The sequence below is a fragment of the Thamnophis sirtalis genome, unplaced genomic scaffold (assembly GCF_051295495.1).
Source record: "Thamnophis sirtalis isolate CommonGarterSnake01/CBP01778 unplaced genomic scaffold, rThaSir2_p1.2 scaffold_1, whole genome shotgun sequence".
In the NCBI taxonomy this organism is placed as follows: domain Eukaryota; kingdom Metazoa; phylum Chordata; class Lepidosauria; order Squamata; family Natricidae; genus Thamnophis; species Thamnophis sirtalis.
Window position 1 is genome coordinate 149,745,370 of NW_028261381.1, and position 23,581 is coordinate 149,768,950.

A 23,581-nucleotide genomic window follows, 5' to 3' on the forward strand; every position below is an offset into this window, starting at 1 on the left:
CATGATCCCCGGCCCTTTTAATGATTCATTGTTATAGCTAGAGGAATTGCAAAAAAAAAAAAAATGGAACTAGGGATCCAGTATCTTTGCTGTAGTTCTTACTCAAAGGAACCGTTCTATAAACTGCTTGTAGACCTTAGTTCAACGTGCCGAGCTTTAGCTTGAAATTCAGACTGTACCTGGCCTACGACATGCTGAAGAACAGCCATTTTTAGGATTCCACAAACTCTCAAACCTTTTGGACTTTCATGTATCCAGCATGAAATGTCACATGTTTAGAACAGGCTCTGTTCCCCTTCATGAACAAATATTATCCTGTGCAGGACTTTTTTAAGATTCTCAGGACTGGCCCAGTGGTGGGATTCAAATTTTTTAATACCAGTTCTATGGGCATGGCGTGGCAGGCATGGCAGGGGAAGGATACTGCAAAATTCCCATTCCCTCCCCACTCCAGGGCAAGGATACTGTAAAATCTCCATTTCTACCCTACTCCAGGGAGACGATACTGTAAAATCCCCTCCCCACCCATCTGCTTTCCACTTCCATTCTCCTGTGCACGGCAACAGAAGAAGACACAGCAGATCAGCTGGGACTCCGATCAGCTGGGGCTGAGCCAGCCGGAGGTGGTATTTGCCGGTTCTCCGAACTACTCAAAATGTCCGCTACCGGTTCACCAGAACTGGTCAGAACTGGCTGAATACCATCTCTGGACTGGCCCTTCTGTATTGAAAAAAGCCAATGAAGATATCTAAATAAAGCCTCATCTTAGCAATATAGGCAAGTATCTGTAGCTCAGATGTAGGATGAGAGTGAAGGTTCATTCTCTGAGTGTTCGGAAACCAACCCAAAGCCTCAGCTCTGCTGATTTTTGGTTGACAAGCAACAAGTAGTTTTTATTCAACAACTCTTGAGCAGCTGGAGGTTTTAATTATTAGTGTTCCAAAATCAGCCTTATAATTTCTAGGGAATGTTCTCCCGAGTGTCTGTTTTTCTCTGTTAGCCTCAAGGTGTTGGAGAAGAACTTTTGATTATTTTTTTCTTGAGACATTTTCAACACATTATACTTGAATGTGGGAAGAGTGCTGCTGCTGGTGTTTTGATTCTACTATATAGAGGTTGGGACACGGTGGCTCAGTGGCTAAGTCGCTGAGTTTGTTGATCAAAAAGGTTGACAGTTTGGCGGTTTGAATCCCTGGGGCCACGTAATGGAGTGAGCTCCCCTTACTTCTCCCAGCTTTTGCCAACCTAGCAGTTCGAAAGCATGTAAAAATGCAAATAGAAGAATAGGAACCACCTTTGGTGGGAAGATAACAGCATTCCGTGCTTCTTCGGCATTTAGTCATGCCAGCCACAGGACCACAGAGACTTCTTTGGACAGTGCTGGCTCTTCGGCTTTGAAACTGAGATGAGCACTGCCCCCTAGAGCCGGGAACAACTAAACTGCTTCCCCCAAAATAAGACCTCCTCAGATAATAAACCCAATCTGGCTTTTGAGCGCATGGCCTAAAATAATCCCTCCCCAAAAATATTGCAACAGCAACAGCCATGAGGTGACCATGCTTGCCGCCTCCTACACGCCGAAAATAATAAGACCTCCCTGAAAATAAGACCTTATTTCGGAGTCAAAAGAAAATAAGATTTTCGGGGAAATACAGTAGCACATATGTGTGAGGGGAACCTTTACCTTTATCTATATAGGTAATCCTTGACTTACGACCTCAATTGTGCCTAAAATTTCTGTTGCTAAACAAGACAATTCTTAAGTGAATTTCTTGAGACAGTTGTTAAGTGAATCACTGCAGTTACCCCCTAGGTCAGTGCATGGAGCTCTGCCGGGCTTGAGAAGGGGTTGCTCGAGCGCCTGTTCTGCCCCCAGCAGGCATGCCTCCTAGCTTTAACGTGTCCAGGCCCAGCTCTCTCTGCAAACTCCCAAACTCGGCTGTTGAGTCTTCCAGCAGCGGCCGCTCTAGGAGTGCACTCTATGGTTGTGGGCTGGCTGCTGGAAGACTCTCGCAGAGTCATCTCTCCAGGCATGCGAGCCGTAACCCGTTGCTCTTCCGGGTTCTGGTGTGCCGGCCAGCTTGTCTTCATGCACACAGGAGGGTCAGAAACACACATGCCGGCCACCTGGTCTTCCAGTTTCTGACACGCATGCACACACAAAGATCAGCTGGTCTGTGCGCATGCCGGAAACTGGACAATCATCTTCCCGGTACGTGCATGGGTGCCAGGGGGCTGCTCTTCTGGTTTCCGGCAGCGACCGCACACATGCAAACATTCCCGTGCTGAAAAGGTTCGTCAACACTGGACTAGAAGAACTCCCAGGTCCCTTCCAACTCTGTTATTCTGTAATCGCATAAAGGGACATATTTTATTGAAACTTATTTCTTCTGTAATTTTGTTGTACGCTGTCTCTCACGTGCTATTTTTGGTGGAAATTTAGGATTTAAATCTATTGAATAAACAGCTGCAAGTTTTACATGCGTTTTCCCTCCTTTTCTTTTATGGCTGCTAGATCATAAACCGGAAAACAGTAATTAACTTGCTTATTATTTTTGATCCATTTCCATGGACGACAAGAGTAGAAAGCATACAGAATTCAGTATAGAAGCAATTTCAGGGGAACTAATTATTAGACAAATACAAAACATGGAGTAGAGATGTTTTTTGAAGAAAAAGACAGATCAGAAACTGCAAACCAATGAAATAAAAATTGGGGGGAAAATATTGTGGCATACATTCCTCTCTTGCTGAGGCCAGAAAAACAGGAAGATGCATTTAAATATCTGTTTTACAGAGCCAAAAGTTTCTTTCCCCTACAACATTGGCTATGTTCATGAATATGCAGAGCCTTCTACTCTTCAGTATTGATTTCATGCGCAAGGTGAAGGAAGATATTACAAAAACTCATGCCAATATGTTAAGTTGCGCCTGTCGTGAAGATTCCACTGGGATTCTGAATAGGATTACAAGAATTATAACTTTTTTTCTCCTATATTTTCTATGCTAAAGAGGTAGAAGTCAAAATCCTGTTAAAAATAAAATAAAACGAACGTTGGTCTTACTTTAACGTGTCTTTTAAGGGGAAGAGAGGGAGTGGTCATGTGTGGGTATTCTCAAAGCCTGATTGGTCCAAAGACTGAGAGCAAACTCTTAAATACTGGTGCCTTCCAATCCTAGCCCAGTTTCCTCGAAGGCAAATGGTAGAACTGAAACAACAAAAACAACAACAACAAACCCCCCCGGGAACCACCTGGGTCCTCCCCTTGGCCCCAAAGGAAAACACCCAGGGCGGGTCATGACCACTCCCTCTCTTCCCCTTAAAAGACACGTTCAGGTAAGACCAACGTTCTTTTTCCAGTGGAAGAGAGGGAATGGTCACGTGTGGGACATACCCAAGCTTTAGTCCCAGGGAGGGAGAACAAGAAACCACTAAGGCCCAAGGGGAGCATCGGTCGCCACCATCTGCAAGACCCTTCGACCAAAAGACGCATCCGCCGAAGTGAAAGCATCCAAACGATAATGCCGGATGAAAGGCATCAGAGAAGCCCAAGTGGCTGCTTGACAAATATCCTCTAAGGGGGCCCTCGTGGCCCATGCCGCCGTGATCATGGCACTTCTAGTAGAATGGGCCATTATCCCAGACAGAGCTAGGTGACCAGCCGCCCCATAGGCCTCCACAATGGCCTGACGCAGCCAACGGCCAATGGTGGCCGAGGACACCCTGGATCCCAACGTACCCGGCTGGAATGAAACAAACAATGCCTCCCTCCTGCCGGAGGTAAATGCGTAATGCATGGTGCACGTCCTCCCTGTCATTGGACGGACCCGGACAAAAATCTGGCAGGATGATCTCCTGCGCCCTATGGAAAGGCGTGTTTACCTCTGGGATGAAGGCAGCATCAAGGTGGAGCACCACCCTATCCTGATGGAAGTGACAGAGGTCATCCCTGAAAGAAACGGCACCCAGTTCCGAAATGCGCCAAGCGGAAGTAACTGCCACCAGAAAGACCACCTTCAGGGTCAACAACCATAGATGAACCAACCGGAGAAGCTCGAATGGAGGCCCCGTCAAGCCCCTGAGAACTAGGGGAAGATCCCACATGGGAAACCTATGGATGGGGGGAGGCCGCCCCCTTCAGAAATCGCTTGATCAGGGGAACATGAGAAAGAGACGAAGACCCCACACACCCCACAACAGAAGATAAAGCCACCACCTGATGGCGCAAAGTATTCTGTGACAGCCCCTCATCTAGACCCTTCTGCAGGAAATCCAAGAAGTTAGGGATAGTAGCCCTGTCAGAGGAAATGCCAAGAGGGGAACACCACCGGACAAAGGCCACCCAGGTGGAATTGTAGATGCAGGTCGTCGACGGACACCTAGACACCTCAATGGTACGAATGACCCCAGAGGATAAGTTAGTCCCCCTCAGGAGCTGCCGTTCAAGAGCCAGGCGGTCAGATAGAGTCACTGGGGCTCTGGGTGAAGAAGACCCCTTGCCACAAGACCACCTCCTCCAGTGGAATCCTCCACGGAGGGGCCACCAATAACTGGACAAGGTCCGCAAACCAGAGCCCCCTGGGTCAATAAGGAGCCACGACTATGACTAGCGCCCCTTCCACTACTACCTTACTGAGGGTCCCCGGAACAAGGGGAATGGGAGGAAAAGGGTATAGAAGGCCTGGGGGCCACCTGCTCCTGAGAGCGTTCATGCCCTCCGCAGACCGGAACTGAAAATGGGTGAAAAACCAGGGAAGCTATGAGTTCGCTGGTGAGGCAAAGAGATCCACCAGCGGAGTGCCGAACCTCCGATAGATCCTCCTAAACAACGATGGGTGGAGCTGCCACTCGCCATTGTCCAGAGTCGCCAGATTCAGCCAATCTGCCTGGTGGTTGGAAAGACCGGAGATGTGTTCCAATACCAAAGACAACAGGTGACTTTCTGCCAAGGCACCCAGCCTCAGAGCCTCCAGCCAGAGAGCCCGAGAGTGAGTCCCTCCCTGATGATTTATGTGGGCCTTGGTGGCCACATTAACCGTCAGGGGAAGCACGTGACGCCCCTCCACTGAGGTGCGAAAGTGCAGCAGAGCCAGATGTGCTGCCTTCAGCTCCAACCAATTTACGTTGTGTAGGAGATCTGAATCCGTCCACCTGCCCTGAGCCAACCGGGAACTCACCAGGGCCCCCCAACCGAACAGATTCGCATCTGTGGTGACAGTCACCCTGTCCAGCTCCCAGAAGCAGCAGCCCTGCTGAATGGCCGGGGAGAGCCACCACCTCAGAGAGGATTGGACCTCCGCCAGAAGGCGGAGAGTCCAAAGAGAATTGCTCAACCGTCCCCTCTGGAACGGGATGAGCTCCCACTGGAGAGGCCGGAGGTGGAGTCTGGCCCAAGGGACTATCCCTATACAAGAGACCATCTTGCCTAACAATTGCGACAATGTGAGGACCGAAACTAACCGACTTCTGTGAACGTTGTCTGCCAGCTTGTGCAGACTCCTCTGATGCTCCTGGGACAGACAGACCACCCCTGACACAGAGTCTATGACCGTCCCCAAGTGAAGAATGCGCGTGGAGGGGGAGAGATGGTTCTTGGGGAAGTTTACGGAAAACCCCAGATTTTGAAGACTCCGGATGGTGAGTCGAAGGTCCAAGATGGCCTGAGGAAGAGACCCCGCCTGAATTAAGACATCGTCTAAGTCAGTGTTTTTCAACCTTGGCGACTTTAAGTCCTGTGGACTTCAACTCCCAGAATTCCCCAGCCAGCTGTGCTGGCTGGGGGATTCTGGGAATTGAAGTCCACAGGACTTAAAGTCGCCAAGGTTGAAAAACACTGGTCTAAGTAACATTGGAGTCTCACTGGAATGGAACATAGATGAGCCCTCAGAGCCGTCAGAACCTTTGTGATTGCCTGGGGAGCTGAGGCCAGCCCGAAAGGAAGAGCCCTGTACTGGTAATGGCGGGCCCCATGAGAGAACCTCAGAAACCTGCAGTGACTTGGCAGAATAGGAATGTGAAGGTAGGCCTCTGTAAGGTCTACCGAAGCCAAGAAGTCTCCCTTTTGGATGCCCTGAAGGATAGACTTGAGGGAGGATATCTTGAAACACCTGTACACCAGAAAGCGGTTCAGGTGTTTGAGGTCTAGAATTGTCCTCCAGCCCCCCGAACTCTTTGGAACCACGAACAGGCTGGAACAGTCGCCCAGGCCCCGTTCCTTCAAGGGAACTGCCTCCACCGCCTGATTGTCGAGAAGGTGGGCAATTGCCTGATCCATTAGGCGGCGGCGCTCCAGACTCCGGGACTGAGGGAACGACCTGAAGAGATTCGGAGGGGTTGAGAAAAATTCCAACCTGAGACTCTGACGTACCGTGGACCGGACCCAAGCGTCTGACATGATCTCGTCCCATTGATCCACATAGAGGGACGACTCGGGTTTGAGTCACTTCCCTCTGCGGTAGGGACGGCCGCCTCCGCCATGAAAGGGCCGCCGGGACTGGTGCTGAAACCGGTTTCTGTCCTGAAAGGACGACCTGGGAAACTGCCTGTCGGACATGAAAGAGGAAAACTGTTGGTTAGGGTCATAGTCAGGTGCTCTGTAAGACTGCCTACGGTAATGATGAGACCTAGCCTCGGGCTTCTTAGCGGTAGTCGGCAGAACCTTCTTTTTATCTTTATTCTCGACCAGAATGGGGTCGAGAGCCTCCCCCAAAAGATTTGGACCCTTAAACGGGGCAGCTGCCAAATTCCACTTGGCCTTGTTATCCATCTGCCAGTTACGCAGCCATAAAAGCCGGCAGGAGGTAACAGAAGTGGCCAAGGCACTGGACGCAAACTTAACCGTGTCCAGGGTCACATCAGCGGAAAACTGAGAGGCTGCCATGATCTTGATCAGATCCTGGTGGAGACGCTTGTCCTGGATAGGAATGCGCTCCTGCAGCTGCCGAAGCCACATAACCGTGGCATGATTGAAATAAGAAGCCAAGGCTGCGGACTTAATAGCCCACGCAATGGTGTTGAAATTTTTCCTCAAGGTAAGCTCAGTGTGCTTATCTTCCAGCTTCAACTTATCTGCAGCATCCCCTGACACCACCGGAGAGGAAGAAACCAGGGCAGCCACCGGAGTGTCAATGACAGGCAACTGAATGGCCTGGGCAAAGGTCTGCTCCACATTATAGAAGCGGCAGTCATTAGAGTTCGAGAAATTAGAGGGCCTGGTTGGTCAAGACTTCCATGAACAAGGGAGGGACTGGACTCCTTGTTCGTGGCCGTGTTGGAAAACATGGCCATGTCGGGATCTCTAGGTGGGGGAATGGAAGGATCCCCAGTCCCTACCTTGGTGGTCTTCCTCGCTTATTCAGGAGTATCTTGAACATGGCCGGGGAAAAGAGACCCAAGGAAGAGGGAGCATCTGGAAGGACAGCATCCTCGTCCTCAGAGAAACCCATGTCCTGGAGGTTCTCCTCCCCCATGACCAAAGCCTCACTAACCATGGAGGGAGAGGAAGCCTGATACTGGGCACAGTTCAAACCCTCATGCCTAGAAGAGTGGGAGCTTCTGTCCTGCTGGGCAATGCCCCATGCTGCAGAAATAAGTCTTTTAATACCTTCCGGAAGATGCTTCAAATCCTCCACATCTCCATAAGAAGAACTAGGCCTCTGGGGTGCCAACCTGCACGAAGGGCAAGGCCCCCTGGACGTACGTTCCAAAGGATCCGCAGGGCCCCTCCTAGGATAACCTGAAGACACCGAAGGGGAAGGATAGGGAGACCTCCTCCGCCAGGAAACAGAATGGGCCCTATCAGGGGAGGCCGAAGGAAAAGAAGGGATGAAATCTCTGGGAGAAGAATGTCCAGACAAAGGCTTGAGAGGCGACCTGTCCCTGTCCCTGGAAGCAGACCTCGAGGCCCTGGCCTGCCTTTCTGCCCTTGCAAAGGTCTTTTCAATGGCCTTGTGCCTCCTGGCCTCCTCTCTAATGGAGGCCCTGGATGGGCGCTGGGCCTCGTATGGCTGAAGAGAGGGAAGGCCCTCAGACCCCTGCACCGGGTCCCCCCACACCCCATTGGGCCCTCCACCTGGCCCTGGGGAATTTCTGATCCCACTCATGTGTCTGACGAAGGAGGAAGAAAACACAGGCCTCTGTAGGCCCCGCCGGGACCTGGACCTGATAGACTGTGGAGGAACTAGGCCAAAATGCCCCTTGGCTAGGCCTCATGAATCGTAGCAGGGAGAATCAAAGGCCCCGCACATGTGGCAGCAGTCAAAATGGTCACCAAATGGTGCGTGGACGAGGAGTTGCAGGCAACACAAGCGGCTCAGCCGGGCTTCCAGGAACCGGCGCCGCTCAAACCGCTGTCAGGGGAGCCACGCAGCATCCAGGCACGCACTCCTCACCCCCAAGAGCCCTTCGCAATGCAAAATAAGAATCCAGGCAAAGCGGCAGCCGCCCGGATCAATCAGCAGCTCTGCAGGTGGCTCGTGCATTCCACGTGGCGCTGAAGCCGCTTTCTCCGCTGTTCCCTGAAAAGAGAGCTGCCTCTTCTGCAGCTGAATCCAGGAGCTGGCACCTCTGCAACCCCGGGGATAGGGCTGAGATTCCGGGCCCGCAGGGGGGGAGTCTGAATGCCCCACAAGGCCCTCCCCAACCGCCTGAGGCAGAAAACTGTCCCTTGGGGCCGCAGCTGCTAATTTAGAATTTAAAGAATTTAAAATGCCCAATTAAGCCAAATGAGAGACCAGATTGCAACAAAAATAATCCTACCTATAACCAATTCTCAACAGTGCTTGGACCAAGGAGACTGAGAGGAAACTGGGCTAGGATTGGAAGGCACCAGTATTTAAGAGTTTGCTCTCAGTCTTTGGACCAATCAGGCTTTGAGAATACCCACACGTGACCACTCCCTCTCTTCCACTGGAAAAGTCATCAATTACTATAGGAACACTGGTTCATAGAGTATTTACCAACTTTCCTAAGGCGAAATCAAATTCATAGATGAATAGCCTCTTGAAATAGTTTCAACCACTGCCTTATTGTGCTGTGAGAGCTGTTAGAATAGATTTCCCCCGTGTGTGTGTGTGTGTGTGTGTTTGTGCCTTCAATTCAGTGTTTTTATTTATTTTTTTATTTGTTAAATTTAGTTACCAAGAAGAATTCCCACATTAAATTATATATCCAAATACTGGATGATAAAAAAATGATTGGTTTTTAACTGACGAATTGACATATTTTATTGCAACTATTATTTCTTCCATATTTTGTCGTAATGTGTTGACTCCTGGCAAATGCCTGGACTAATCTCTGCAATTTTCTTGCCAATTTTCTCCCCAAATAGCGTGCCATTGCCTTCTTCTTCCTAGGGCCAAGAAACAGTGCCTGGCCCAGAATCACCCAGCTGACTATGTGTCTTAGGCAGGAGTAGAACTCAACAGTTTTCCAGGTTCTAGGCTGATTCATCATAATAAATTGGCTCTCTATACTAAACTATAGTATGTTGTTTCTTTGAACACTACATGTTAGATCAGGGGTGTCAAACTCAAGACTTGCGGGCCAGGGTGCTTAGATCTGGCCCGTGGCACCACCCTGGAAACAGTGAAGGACTAGCCAGCCAGCAAAACCAGAGCTCGGGAGAGGGCTGCAGGAGGCCATTGCAGTCGAAAATGGAGCCCCAAAACAGAGCTCTCCCTGGTCTTGCCTTCCTCTGCTGGAGCCAATGGATTCCCCTAGCCCACAGGTGCTCCCAACATGAGTGATGTTGAGCTGGCCCTACCCATCCTTGCCATGCCCCACCCCTCAGGTCAAACACAATCCTGATGTGGCCCTCAATAAAACTGAGTTTGACACCCCTGTGTTAGTCGAACAGTTATTTGCATTTTAAAAATCCAGGTTTAGAAGTATGCAGCTCCTTACCCCAACTCTTCTTATGTCAGAAAGTCTGTTGAATTATAAATTGCTCTTTTATACTAACTTTAACAATCTCTGGATTCTGGATAGTTTTTATTTTTACTGTATTTTTTTCTCCCTTTTTTCCTGTGTTTAACTGCAATCATCACATTGGGGGGAAAACACAGAATGTAGAGAAGCCTCAGCTGCCTCAGGTTTATTGCGGGGGATGAATGCTTAGCACTCACCACTTAGCCCACCACAATCCATTAACTACAACGTTTTCCATTTACTCGCATTATATTCAGTTTGGGTTTAAATTGGACCCCGAGTTCCATCATTGCTTCCTGCCAATATGAACAATCACTTGTTTTATTTTGCACACATTTGGGCTCTAGGAAGTGACAGCTGCCTTTTATATCCGATGGCCTTTTGCTCTCTTTATAGAACCTCTCACATACACACACACAGAGGGAGGGAGAACAGGAGTGAGATATGTAACACACATAGCACTCTGCTAACTGACTTTAACACTGTGCATCTGCCAAAACAAGCTCAAGTCCACAAAAGCTTATGTCACAATAAATAAATCTGTTTAGCCTTTCAAAGTATCACAAGATCTTGGTTGTGTTTGCTGCAAGAGCATAAAGCAGATATAGCTGGGGGAAGGGATCAGTTGTTCCATTCATCTGAAAACGGATTTTTCCCCCCACAGATACACTCCCCTGATCAACTCTCAGATCCCTCTTGGCCCATCCATGTATTTTGCTCCTTCTCAAAATTAAGATTGTGAGGTACATCCTGGCAACCAGCCAACTCCAACATCCATCTGGAACGTTTCTTACATTTTTCCCTCAAAGAGACATGAGTGCAATATCTTTGTTCCTATGACAACATACCAATGAAATATTTTGACTTAATGAAAATTATGTACATTATTGCTAGGAAGCTTCCGCATCGCTGCCTTCTGCTCAAGTAAAATAGCCCTTACCATTCTCCTGAGATATCTATAGAATCCAGACAGGTCCTTAATCTGCAGTTTAGAGTAATAGCTGCTCTCTGCTTTCGCTTTAAAGAAATAAATTCCAGAAAGCAAATCTCTAGCTTAGAAAAGAATTAACCACTTACATGATGTCTGGAATTTCAAAGATGCAAAGCAAACATAAACCAGACTTTTGGTTCCCTTTCATGGTTAGTTCACTAAATAATGGTAATAGATTTTGAACCCAAAATCAACAATCCAAAATCTGCACTGAACTGGTACATCAACTGAAAATCTACAAAGTAGCGTGCAAGCTTTTAAGTGTCCAAAATCCCGTAATTAATTTGTGGGATCTAGCTGATGGATTTAAGAAGTATCTGAATAAATTCATAAATGTCAAGTATTCTGAGGGTGATTAGTGTTAATGTTTCCTCTGTGATGGGGAAAACTGGTATTTTGTCTCCAAATACCAGTTGCCTAGTTCCTCATTCTTTGTGGTGAATATAAAATATTACAGTTCTGGTCAATTGTACAATTTGCAAAAATCTAGGCCAGGGGTGTAAAACTCGTAGTCCGCAGTCCAGATGTGTCATACACTGGCCACACCCATGCCTGGTTTAGCAAAGGGAGGTTAGCAAAGGTGAAAAGTCATGACATGTGACGTGACAACATGACACCACGAGTTTGACACCCCTGATCTAGGCCAGTACTATCTTAGTTTTCTTCTCATTTTCAATTGAGTGCATTTACTAATTCAGTTCACAAAGGGTCTGCATCTTGATCTGAAAACTACTTCATCACTTGCAACCCATATTTTATTTTGCTTCTTAAAAGTCTGTATATTTTTCCACCTATTGCATGCTAAATACTGCAATTTCCGCATGCTTCCAGAATAACAACTCCTTACTGGATGGCCTGCTTTGACTGAGCCTAAATTAATATTCCATCTTTGATCCATTCACACAAAGTACATGGCACAAGAAGTCTACACTGGGATATAAATTTTATGTGTGTGATTATTATATAATGTGAAAAGCTATAAATTAATACATTAATTGGATAATAATAGATTTGAGCAGGAAACATAAGACCAATGTGGAGTCTTTCTTTGGTCTTTTTCTATGACTGTAGTTTTAAAAAAAAACTTTTCATGCATTTTGATTCCCAATGTAACTTTCAGAATAGAAATAAACAAACATACACAGTGATGCACTGAATGCTAAAAGTATGTAGCTTTGGATCATTTTCCTCAAAAAATAAGCATGGGTATAATCTTTTTGAGTCTTTTTTTTTTTTTTTTTACGTTGGCTTATCTGCAATTAGTAAACTGACGAAAAAAATAGGCAACAATAGCTGGGCTTATTTGCAACACTGTTCTTCTATTAGACAACAAAATGCCCTCTAGAGAGTAAAATACTGCAGTTTTTCATCTTCGTTCACTCAACTTGCAATCAAACAAGTTGGCCCTGCAGATTGATCCAAATGCTTCTCTAGGTGATATAAGTCTAAACCTTTCCTCTCAAGGTTATGTGTGTTTCCTTGGCAACCCACCGAACCTCCATAACTCCAGGGAGCTACAATGTGCTGCCAACGAGAGTCTGATATTTAATCAACCCTCTATTTTTAACAGTTATTCAGCTTCCATGCGCAGGCCACATGCCCAGATGAAACAGGGCATCTTGCAGATCTTGTTTCCCCCTTGACCTACAATTATTTATGTCTCCCTTCAGGACACACGCTTAATCAACAGTGACATAAAACAAAGTAGGCCAACATGTACTTAACACTTGCACTCCAGGCACTCTTTCTGTTCTCTGGATTTTGATTTGTTTTGTTTTGGCAGGAACTGCACACCAATTACAACAGTTATTTTGGGAAAAGCAGGTAGGGAAAATAACATTATTTATATGCACTCTCATAGATTTTGCGCCTCCTTAATTTTAAAGCTTTCTGTCAAAACCTATCACTAGGCATTATTTTTTTAGGTCTTATTAGATTCCCTTGCCCAATGTGCCAAAGCTATTACTTGAGGTTCTTCTACTCAGGGTGAAGTTAGGCAAAATTAAAAACACAGTGGAAGTGGAGAAGCCTTGAAACTTTGAGACAGAGTTCAAGCAAGGATCTATTCCAATACTGTTACCCCTGTTTTGAGATGGATGAACACAAAATTTCACAAACAAAATATTTGTTTGCCTTGGTTTAGAACAGGGATATCCAACTTTGGAAGAAACTTTAAGACTTGTGGACTTCAACTGCACAAAAACATATACCATACTACGGTATGACCTGGGCCTCCTTGTGTGAAGCTACTATAACCTTTCTCATATAAAAAAAAAATGTTATCCACCTTTGCTTCTCAAATTGAGTACGAAGAGAAAGAGAGGAAAAGAGAGAGAATTTGAACTGATGTCTGACTAAATGAGGGGACAAACTGAGGACAACAGGGGAAAAGACATAGAATTAAATTGACACATTAGCTGGAAAAATGTATCCAGGGGATTAATGGTACCCCTCCAACTTTTTTCTCCCCGAAGTAAAATGTTCTAATGGTAAAAAAGCTAATGAAATTCAAAGAAGACCAATGCGATATTTCAAAGCAAAAACCCCAGACAGATGCCGTTTTCTTTTTCTTTACCAGATAATAAAAGTGAAAACCCTGGAGCTGCAATAGACCATGGAAATCAAAGGAACCACATTCTCACTTATCTACACTAATAACCACAGACTCTACTGCAAGTCCCTGAATATCACCTAATACAAAGAATTACAAAACACTCTTGCCAAATGTTTTGTTTTCAAAAGAAATCACAAAATGAGGATAGCATGGCAGGAAAACCAAATTTAGACCATAGAATCATACAGACCAGAACAACTTACCTGATTTCCCTTGGGCCCCCTACGAAAGTTAAGCTCCAAACGTCAAACTTTAATTAATTAATACAGATGTTTCACTTTATCATCCCAGCACTGGTTGTGTGATTAAGGAAACTTTTATTGGATTACAAGTTTGGGTTTCCATGATAGGTTGACACCTGTGAGATATTTTGGAGTTCTTTGCAAACCTCGAATGGCAAAGTTTAGAACTGGGAGCGGCAATTTATCCAGAAGAAGGAGGAAGCTTCTGGGTCTATAAACATATGACAAGCAGCCAAGGAATGTTAACCAGATGGACAGCACAAAAACCGGCCGAACATGTTTCTCCGTTACAAGGTAGCTGTTCACAATAGCCCTAATCCAAGTGAAAGAGCATTGTTTTGGAAGAGCATTGACGCAGCCTGCTGTTGGTCAAATTATTACCTGTTTCTGTTCTAGAGGGATTGTTTTTGCTGACAAAATCTGCCCAGTGGAAAGAACTGTAAATTATTGTTTATTAAAGTCTTCCACAGCAGAAGTATAATTTTCCTCCTTGCTTAGACTCTGCCGTCACCAGAAATATGCTTCAGCCACCAGAGAGACTTCCTGTAGCTGAAGTTCAACATTTATAACAGAAAAAGGTAAAACAAAAGGCTTTCACTTGTGAATATAATTGGCCAGACCTTCATCGATCATTACTTCACCCAAAGATGTATTATTTCTTACTTCTGAGGTTCTAAGGCCAAGGAACTACACACATTTTCAGTGTGTTATTACGCATTTGGGACAATGTGTTCTAAAAGAAATGACAGCTGTACCCTGCTCTTTGTGGACAGAACAATGTCATTCTCAAATCAGGGTATTTATTATCTGATCATTGATTTTCCATGCAGAAGAAAAAGTACAGAAGGCTAAATTACTTTTGCAAAGATTTAGTTTCTTTTCCTCCCACGAGGATCACTTACAAAAGACATCTGGTATATCTATATTTAAGAGAGAACCTGAGGGGGGGGGAGAAACTTACAACATTTCACAACAGACTTTACCTCTCTTCCAAATCTTTCTTAGTCACAAAATTATTCTGGGTGGGGCAATTTAGAAGCAAGGCTCACTCTTCAGGTTTCAAGTTGGCTGAAAGCTAGAAAGAAGCATGTGAATCCCAGAAACCCCAGTCCCACTCAAAATGCCAAAACCAGACAAGACAATTTTAACCAAAACGTGCATCCTATCACACTCTTCAACATGAAAGGAAACCCTCAATATGGTGCCACAATCTCCTCCACCACTGTTCAACTGCAACTTTGAGCTTATTTGCTTGAAATATTGCATACAATGGGAAAAGCTATTTGCTTTCATAATCGTATCAGTTTTCTACTCTTCGGTATTAAACTAATCACATGTAGCATCATGTAATATCAAAGGAGATGTATAGATACATCCGAACAATCTACAAATCTTGTGGGAGGTAGAGAAGTGTATTATTTTGAACAGAAAATGTGCATTTATGAACACAAAACATCTAGGTAGCAAGTACATTCCTGAAGTCCAAATCTGTCTCAGATCAATGTGGTTAACAAATCTGAAATTCACATTGTCTTGCAATTTAAAAGAAAACTTTTTTAAAATGGTTGATATATTAAAGGTGCTTCTAATCACTGTTGGAAATGTGCAAAGCATCAAGGGACATTTATAGGCTTGTGAAAAAGCAAAAACATACTGGATAGAAATACAAAATGTGGTGATGCAAAAATCGGTTTTAGGTATGGCAACTGCAGAGAGGATATTATAAGCACAAAGATGGAAGTCTGCAGAAATAACAGTAATGGAAGAAAGGTTTGTGAAGATGGCTGAGTTTGCAGAAATGGTTAAATTGACTGGTTTGATCAAGGAGAGAACTACAATTACTTTTATTAAAAAAACCCTGGAAATCCTTTATAGACTTTTTGCTGAAAACGGATAAAAATGAACTGCTGATTTCAGGATTTATTGATTTAAAAAGATTTTTATGGGAAGGAGGGAATTGTGGTCAGAGGAAGTGGCCTTGAATTAAATTATTGCCAAACCTATAAGTCAGCTCTTCAGAGTTCTGAAACAGGCTAGCCAACTGAGGTTCCTATAGATGCTGGCACAAATTTCACTGTCAGGAATAATGACAAAGGTATAGATTGAACAAGGGGTTGGGTATCTAGTATCTGTCACTTACAATCATGAGATAAATGGCCTTGCTGAAAAGTTTAATGGAACTTTGGATTAGCAAATGCATTAATGAATGCTGTAATAACTGGGACTTGATCTTGTCCATGATATTGCTATTAGCTTATAGGTAGTACCACACTTGTGTCTTGAGTTCTTCCCCTTTACTCTTTGCTTACATAAGAAAAACGATCAGAAATGATCAGAAGAATGTAGTTTATGTAAAAAGAGGCAACATAGTCCAGATACGGGAGCCATGGGAATTTTTTTTAAAAAAACTTGCCTTAATTTACTGTAATTGTGGCTGAGAATTTACCCTTAGAGTTTTTAGTTGTACCCAAGACTAGCTTTAAAAATGCTAATGTATCCATGTAGGTTCTTGATTTTTTGGTTTATCAGCTACATAGGGCATCAGGGTTAGTCCAAAGCCAGAATAAAGGAAGAAAGTGAAAATCCTGGATGTTCAACTACAGAAATATGGTTTTCAGATAGATTTATTCCATTTGAAAACAGCAAGTGTGAAAGAATAATTTCAAGCTTCACTCATCATTACAGGCATAAGTAATTATTTCATCATCATTATCATCATCATAGCATTTTTCCCCACAGGGGCAGGGTCTGCTTTTTGGGTCAACAAGCACCATCTTGCCTGATCAAATGCAGCATTTGGGTCGAACGGGACATTTTTCATGCCTGCATTTATTGTATCATGCCTTCTTTGCTTCAGCCTTCCACGCCTTCCACATGCATAAGTATATTTCAGATCCCTAATAGTTGACAGCAATAATAGATCAATACAAGAATCACTGCTTTTTCTTTCTGTGTTTTATTTACGTGACAAGGAGAATATATTAAAGGAAAAGAAGGTACCTCAAGAGTTAACCAAAAATAAAATTGCCATTCTAGCTGGTGGAGCAGAAGCAAAGCTCAGGAAACTCAACACCAGAGTGACTAATCAGAAGCACTAAGGCATTCCTCTCTTTCAGGTGAGCTTTAAAATTAGGAGGGGAGGCGCTCAATTTTGGTATTTGTTCTTTTCCCTTCTATCATAACCAGCTAGCTGGCTTTCCATATTGACTTCTATCCAGTCAGAATTGAAGTCCACGATAGACAAGAGTTGGAGAACCAGAAGAAAATAGGCATCTAAGGGAAGGCAGAGCTACATGAGAATTAAGATCTTTTTAAAAAAAACTGAAATAAGTATGGGTTGATTTAAGCTATTTCTTGGCATTCTTAGTCTTTGTTTTATCTCTATTATGAGTATATTTAGACATGTTTTCACTCCTGTAAGGTTAAAGTGCACATGAATCATGAGATTTTCATTTCCTTTTCTCCCACAGCCTTCCATTTTCAATTAACTTCCAATCTTACTTTGCAGTATGAAACCAGCAGTCTCATAATGAAAAGAAGCTACGCACATCTCAGCCTTCCTGTTAGCTTCAGAAAGAGAATCTAGAGTGGTGTTTGTCCATCTTAGCAACTTTAGGATACGTGGGCTCCAACTCCCAGAATTCCCCAGACACAGGTCTACAATATGGGAATTTTTTCCATTCCCTTCCTCTAGAATAACGGTAAGGTAAAAGTTCCCTTGCACATGTGTGCTAATCATTTCCAGTTCTAGGGGTGATGCTCATCATTGTTTCTAAGCCGAAGAGTCAGCCTGTCCGAAGATGTCTCCATGGTCATGTGGCTGGCATGACTAAATGCCGAAGGCATACAGAGCACCGTTACCTTCCCATCAAAGTGGTTCCTATTTTTCTACTTGCATTTTTACGCGCTTTCGAACTGGTAGAAGCTGGGACAAGTAATGGGAGCTCCCTCTGTTACGCGCTACTAGGGATTCAAACCACTGAACTGCCGACCTTCTGATCAACAAGCTCAGCGTCTTAGCCATTGAGCCACCACATCCCACTAGAATAATGATACAAAGGGGCACATTCTCTACAAAGATGATATTACTGCCCAAACAAATCCTCCCTCACAACTCTCTAAGAAAGTGATTAGGGGCTGGAAGCTAAAACATAAGAAGGACGATTGCAAGAATTGGGTTTATCTAGTCTAGTGAAAAGAAGGGCTAGGGGTGACGTGATAGTTGTGTTGTAACATTTGAGGGGCTGCCACAAAGAAGAGGGGGGAACCTATTTTCCTAAGCACCAGAAGGCAAAGGCAAGAAACAATTAACGGAAACTAATCAAGGAAAGAATCAACCTAGAACTAAGGGGAAACTTCCTAAGAGTGAGGACAATTAACTAGTGGAACAGCTTGCCTTCAGAGTTGTAGGTGCCCCATCACTGGAGGCTTTTAAGAGACTGGACAGCCACTGGTTTGGAATGGTATAGGGCAGTGATGGTTAACCTTTTCAGCACCGACTGCCAAAACTGGAGCGCAAGCACATGCGCGCGAGAACCAGAACCTGGAAGAGAGCAGCTGGCTGGTGCGCATGTGCACTACCAGCTGGTACAGTGCACATGCCCAGAGAGAGCTCTGCATGCCACCTCTGACACATGTGCCATAGGTTTGCCATCACAGGTACAGGGTCTCCTGCTTTTTCAGGGGGTTAGACTAGAAGACCTCCAAGGTTATTTTTAACTCTGTTATTTTGTTAAAGTGTCACTGTAGTTATTGTGGAGGTGGGCTTAGAAACACTGCTTGAAGGAATCAGAGGAGTCAACCCACCACATCCCTACTTGTGTGCGCAAGCATGTATTCCATTACATATGTCAGCCACTGCTTCTAACGTCCTTTACAAAAAGATGCTGAGACCAAATATTAACCCTGAATAGCTAAGGGAGCAATCAGCATGCAGATACAGTAAGCAAGAACATACCGTATTTTCACGACCAAAAGCCGCACCGGATTAAAAGCCGCAGTATCAATTAACATTAATTTTTCAAACTTTTTCCACATATAAAGCGCACCGGGTTATAAGCCGCACGTTTCCCAACGCTTCTGGACATCTGTTGCAGTCGCGAGGAGGAGCGGAGAACAGCGCGAAGGTTCTTGGCGCTCCAGGAAGCTACGAAAGCAGTTGGGAGAGGCGCACGGCTTGGTTTCTCCTCCCTGGACGTCACAGCAGCAGCCCCAAACTCACCGATCTCAGTGTTTTTCGCATCGGGGTGTGCTGCAAGAGCATGCCCCGATGCGAAAAACACAGAGTTCGGTGCGCTTGGGGCTGCTGCTGCGACGCGACGTCCAGGGAGGAGAAACCAAGCCGTGCGCCTCCCCCAGCTGCTTTCGTAGCTTCCTGGAGCGCCAAGAACCTTCGCGCTATTCTCCGCTCCTCACGACTGCAATAGATGTCCAGAAGCGGCAGGGGCTATCGAGCTGGAAATCCAATCCCCATTAGCCCCAAAAGCCGCTTCTGGACATCTATTGCAGTCGTGAGGAGCGGAGAACAGCGCGAAGGTTCTTGGCGCTCCAGGAAGCCCCGAAAGCAGCTGGGAGATCTTTTTCCACATATAAAGCGCACCGGGTTATAAGCCGAACTGCCGGTTTTGGATCAAATTTTAGGATTTTCAGTGCGGCTTATAGTCGTGAAAATACGGTACTTAATGGTTCGCCTTCAGAGGCTTCATCAGCTCACCAATGTTATCGTCATCAGGTTACATTAAAAAAATCTAGATGCTTAAACCACAATAGGTCAGCTCCTAAGTAAGCTGCATGAACAGAAGACGACATGGGAACTTTCTCTGAAGGAACAAGTTGAGCATAGAAGTAAAAATACATAAACAAAATCATACAGACTGTGGGCGTTATACTTCTTTGGCCAGCTTTTAACTACTGAAATTAATAAGGGAAAAAAACCTGGCATGTTCACCAAGGGATTTGGCTTTCTTTCAAATTTCAGAAAGCAAGGAAAGATAAATGCAACCGTTTATACAACACATCTGTCTTTTTTGGAGGAAGGCCAGAGTGAGCCTTCAATACCTTCAGAAGAACGAATAGGAAATCAATCCACAAGACATTCATTTAATCTTACAGATGCACCTTGGCAACAGACCTTTTTATAGTGCTCTGAAGGCAAACTCGTTGCTTTTTCTGGGCTCAGATGGGTTGACACGTGCGCTGAACCTATGAAATTCTAACTCTTCTGTTGAACGGGAAACAGAATGATGTTACCTGGGTAACCATGCCTTTCGTGAAAGGATGTTTGATTTTTTTAAAGTAATAATAATAAGCCCAATAGTAAAAAGGGCAAAGATTCATGAGACAATCGCCATAAAGATTTTTTTTTAAAAAAATAACAGCTTGACATTTAAAAGCAGTAACAGAGAAAAGAGGCAGATTTTACTATTTAGTTAATGGTTGACATATACATTAGCACCAAGAGGCCCTTTGACACAAATGTAGGTGGTTTCAACTGGTCCCATAAAACAATTCAAAATGAAAAGTATAAATATAAACCTGGATGAGAATTCCACTCACTCTTTCAATTCATTAATGAAGAACAATTTCTTTGATAGGTGTACAGGAATTTAATTTTCCTTTATCCGTTTGCCTTTATCCGTTTGCCTTTATCCTTCTCATCTTAAAACCTTGAGGTTTTAAGATGAGAAGCAGGAAGATAAAGTTGGAGAACTATAAAACAGAAAGAAAGAAACTATATAAAGGAAGTCAGTGATTCTATAATCTCTTCAGCATTCTCTATTTCTGTATAGTCTTCAGCATTCTGAGCTAGATTTAGACCATTGGGCTTACCTGAAAGGCCCTTCTCTGTGCACTGCGGGAGAGTCCAAGCAATGGGTTAATTCAGTCTGGTTGCCCTGGAAACTGAGGAAACTTTTCCCTGACCATGCCTCCTGGCATGATGGCTCTCCAGAAATTTGAGATGGTTTGGCCGTGAGGATGCAGCAAAAAACGACCAAAGAGTTCCATAATGTTGACACGACGACTTTGAATCCCTGGACGGACCAGGGTGGGTTGGACTCTCCCGCGGTGCACAGAGAAGGACCCTTCAGGTAAGCCCAATGGTCTTTCTCCTGTGCACCGCTTGGAGAGTCCAAGCAATGGGACATACCCAAGTTAATGTCCATCTGAGCGGGCAGAATAAGAGTCCCGGGATTCGACCGGAGAAATCACTGCCTGGAGCACCCGCCTGCCAAAGGCCGCCTCAGCCGAGGCAAATGTGTCCAGTCTGTAATGTTTGATGAACGGAGACAGTGAAGACCATGTGACCACCTTGCAGATCTCATCGATCGAGGCCTAAGTGGCCCAAGCTGCAGAAGTAGCTGCACTGCATGTAGAGTGGGCAGTTATGTGGCAAGGCACCGCCCTAGACTGGAGTTCGTATACAGACGTGATGCACGCCCTGAGCCATCTACCAACGGTGGGAGATGAGACTTTCTTGCCCATGGACCCGGGATGGAATGAGATGAAGAGGGCCTCAGACTTTTGGAATTCTGAAGTGCGATGGAGATATATCTTCAAGTCCCATCGCACATCCAGTTTGTGCCACTTGTGCTCACTCGGATGGGAAGGATGAGAGCAAAAGTTTGGCAGCATAATTTCCTGCGACCTATGAAACCAGGTATTGACCTTCGGAATGAAGGTCGGGTCAAGGCGCAAAACAACCCTGTCGGCGTGATTGATACACAAATCCTGACGAACCGATAGGGCCACCAATTCTGAGATACAACAGGCGGCCCCTGGGAACCCTGCTGAGGGGTAGGAAGGGGTCTCCAGACAAAACGGTTGACAAAGCCACCACCTGGCAATGGAGCATGGCTGGAGAGAGACCCTTCTCAAGGCCCCCCTGCAAGAAGTCCAACACTTGAGACACTGGAACCGTAACCGGATCGAGCCGTAATTCCTTGCACCACTTGGCAAATGCAGCCCAAGTAGAGTCGTATATCCTCGTTGTTGAGGGACGTCGAGCAGCTTGGATGGTACGCACAACCTCGTCCGACAATCCCTCGGCCTTCAGCAGGTCCCTCTCAAGTGCCAGATGCCAACTGGAGCCACTGGGGTTCCAGGTGGACGATGGCCCCCTGGCTGAGGGAGACCTGATCTGGAGGAATCCGCCACGGCAGGGACACTGACAGGCTGACTAAGTCGGCGAACCATGACCTCTGGGGCCAATGAGGCGCTACGAGGAGCACCTCTGCCCCCTCAACTATGATCTTGTGGAGAACCTGCAGAAGAAGAGGGAGAGGAGGGAATGTGTATAGGAGGCCCCGGGGCCAGCTGCAACGAAGGGCATCCATTCCTTCCGCCCGATGAATGGAAGTGGGAGAAGAACCGCTATAGTTGGGCGTTGTCCTTGGTGGCAAATAGGTCAACTAGTGGAAGGCCGAATCTGAGACAGTTGATCGAACAGAGCAGGATCCAGCCGCCATTCTGCGGAGTCTATAGTGGTCCTGCTCAGCCAGTCCGCTTGTGTGTTGTCCACTCCGGAGATGTGGTCAGAGCGGAGGGACTCCAGATGTCATTCCGCCCAACGACTCAGGGCCTCTGCTTACGCCATCAGACTTTTGGATCTGGTGCTGCCCTGGCGGTTAATGTGCTCCTTCGGGGCCACATTGTCTGTCATCAAAAAAAATGTGCAGTGATGGATGGACCTGTGGAAGTGTCAAAGGGCCAACCTCGCTGCTTGCAGCTCCAGGAAGTTGATGCTGCAATTCGACTCCACTGGTGACCACTTGCCCTGAACCACAAGACGCCCCATGTGCGAGACTGGTGACTAGATAGCAAGACTGGCATCTGCGGTAATGACCAATCAGTTGGGCTCCTTGAATAGATGTCCTTTGAGGAGTGCAGGTGATGTCCACCACCGGAGGGACCTCTTCACCATCTGTGGTATGGGAATCAGTCTGGTCGAATTGCTCCTGCTGGCTCTGTGGTGGGGTAGAAGAAGCCACTGCAGCGCCCTGGAGTGGAGGCGAACCCAGGGGACAATCGACAGGCAGGAGATCATTTTCCCCAACAGCTGGGAGAGGAGGATCACCAGAACCTGCCTCGCATGCATCACCTTGTGGGTCATGGACCTGAGGGCCTCTAACCTGTCCTGGGATAGGAAGACTGCAGGACATAGTGTCTATCACCGCCTCCAGATGGTTGATTTTGGTGGTGGGCATAAAGTGGCTTTTCTCTAAGTTTCTGAGTGTCCTTATTGTGATGTGAAGATCCTGCAAGGCCTGCCGCCTGGACGATGACTGAATGATGATGTTGTCCAGGTAGCATTGAAGCCTTATGGGCCTGCATCTGAGATGGGCTGCCACCACTGCCAGGACCTTCGTGAAGGTCCTGGGTGCTGACCAGAGGCCGAATGGAAGGGCCCTGTATTGAAAGTGGTGGCCGGCATAAAAGAAGTGCAGGAACCTCCTGTGCCGGGGGTGAATGGGAGAACTATAAAGGGAGAACTATGGAGGTAAGCCTCCCTCAGGTCAATAGAGGTGAAGAGGTCTCCCTGGCGGATCCCCGCCAGGATCAACTGGAGGGACTGCATCTTGAACTTCTGGTAGGCGATGTGCTTGTTGAGGTTCTTGAGGTCCAAGATGGCCCTCCAACCCCCTGAATTCTTCGGGACCAGGAAAAGAATGGAGTAATACCCGCTCCCTTCCTGGTCGGGGGGCACCTCTCTATCACATTGATGTCCAGGAGATGTAGGATCTCCTAGTCCATCTGCTCCCTCTTGAGAGGACAATCTGCAGGACCCAGGCATCCTGTGCTGTCTGAGC

At 45.9% G+C, this 23,581-nt stretch overlaps 1 protein-coding gene across 2 annotated transcripts in view; it reads right to left on the bottom strand.

The window, feature by feature from the left end:
* Positions 1-23,581, bottom strand: part of SYT16 (synaptotagmin 16) — a 103,300-nt gene that overhangs the window by 50,312 nt on the left and 29,407 nt on the right. Inside the window, exon 1 of one of the 2 annotated variants that reach the window (XM_087727485.1) lies at positions 13,737-13,929. The exons of the other annotated variant lie outside the window; for it this stretch is intronic. The gene's annotated coding sequence lies outside the window, so the exon portion shown is untranslated. Of the gene's footprint in view, positions 1-13,736; positions 13,930-23,581 lie in introns of those variants that run through there. 2 annotated transcript variants of the gene reach the window in all.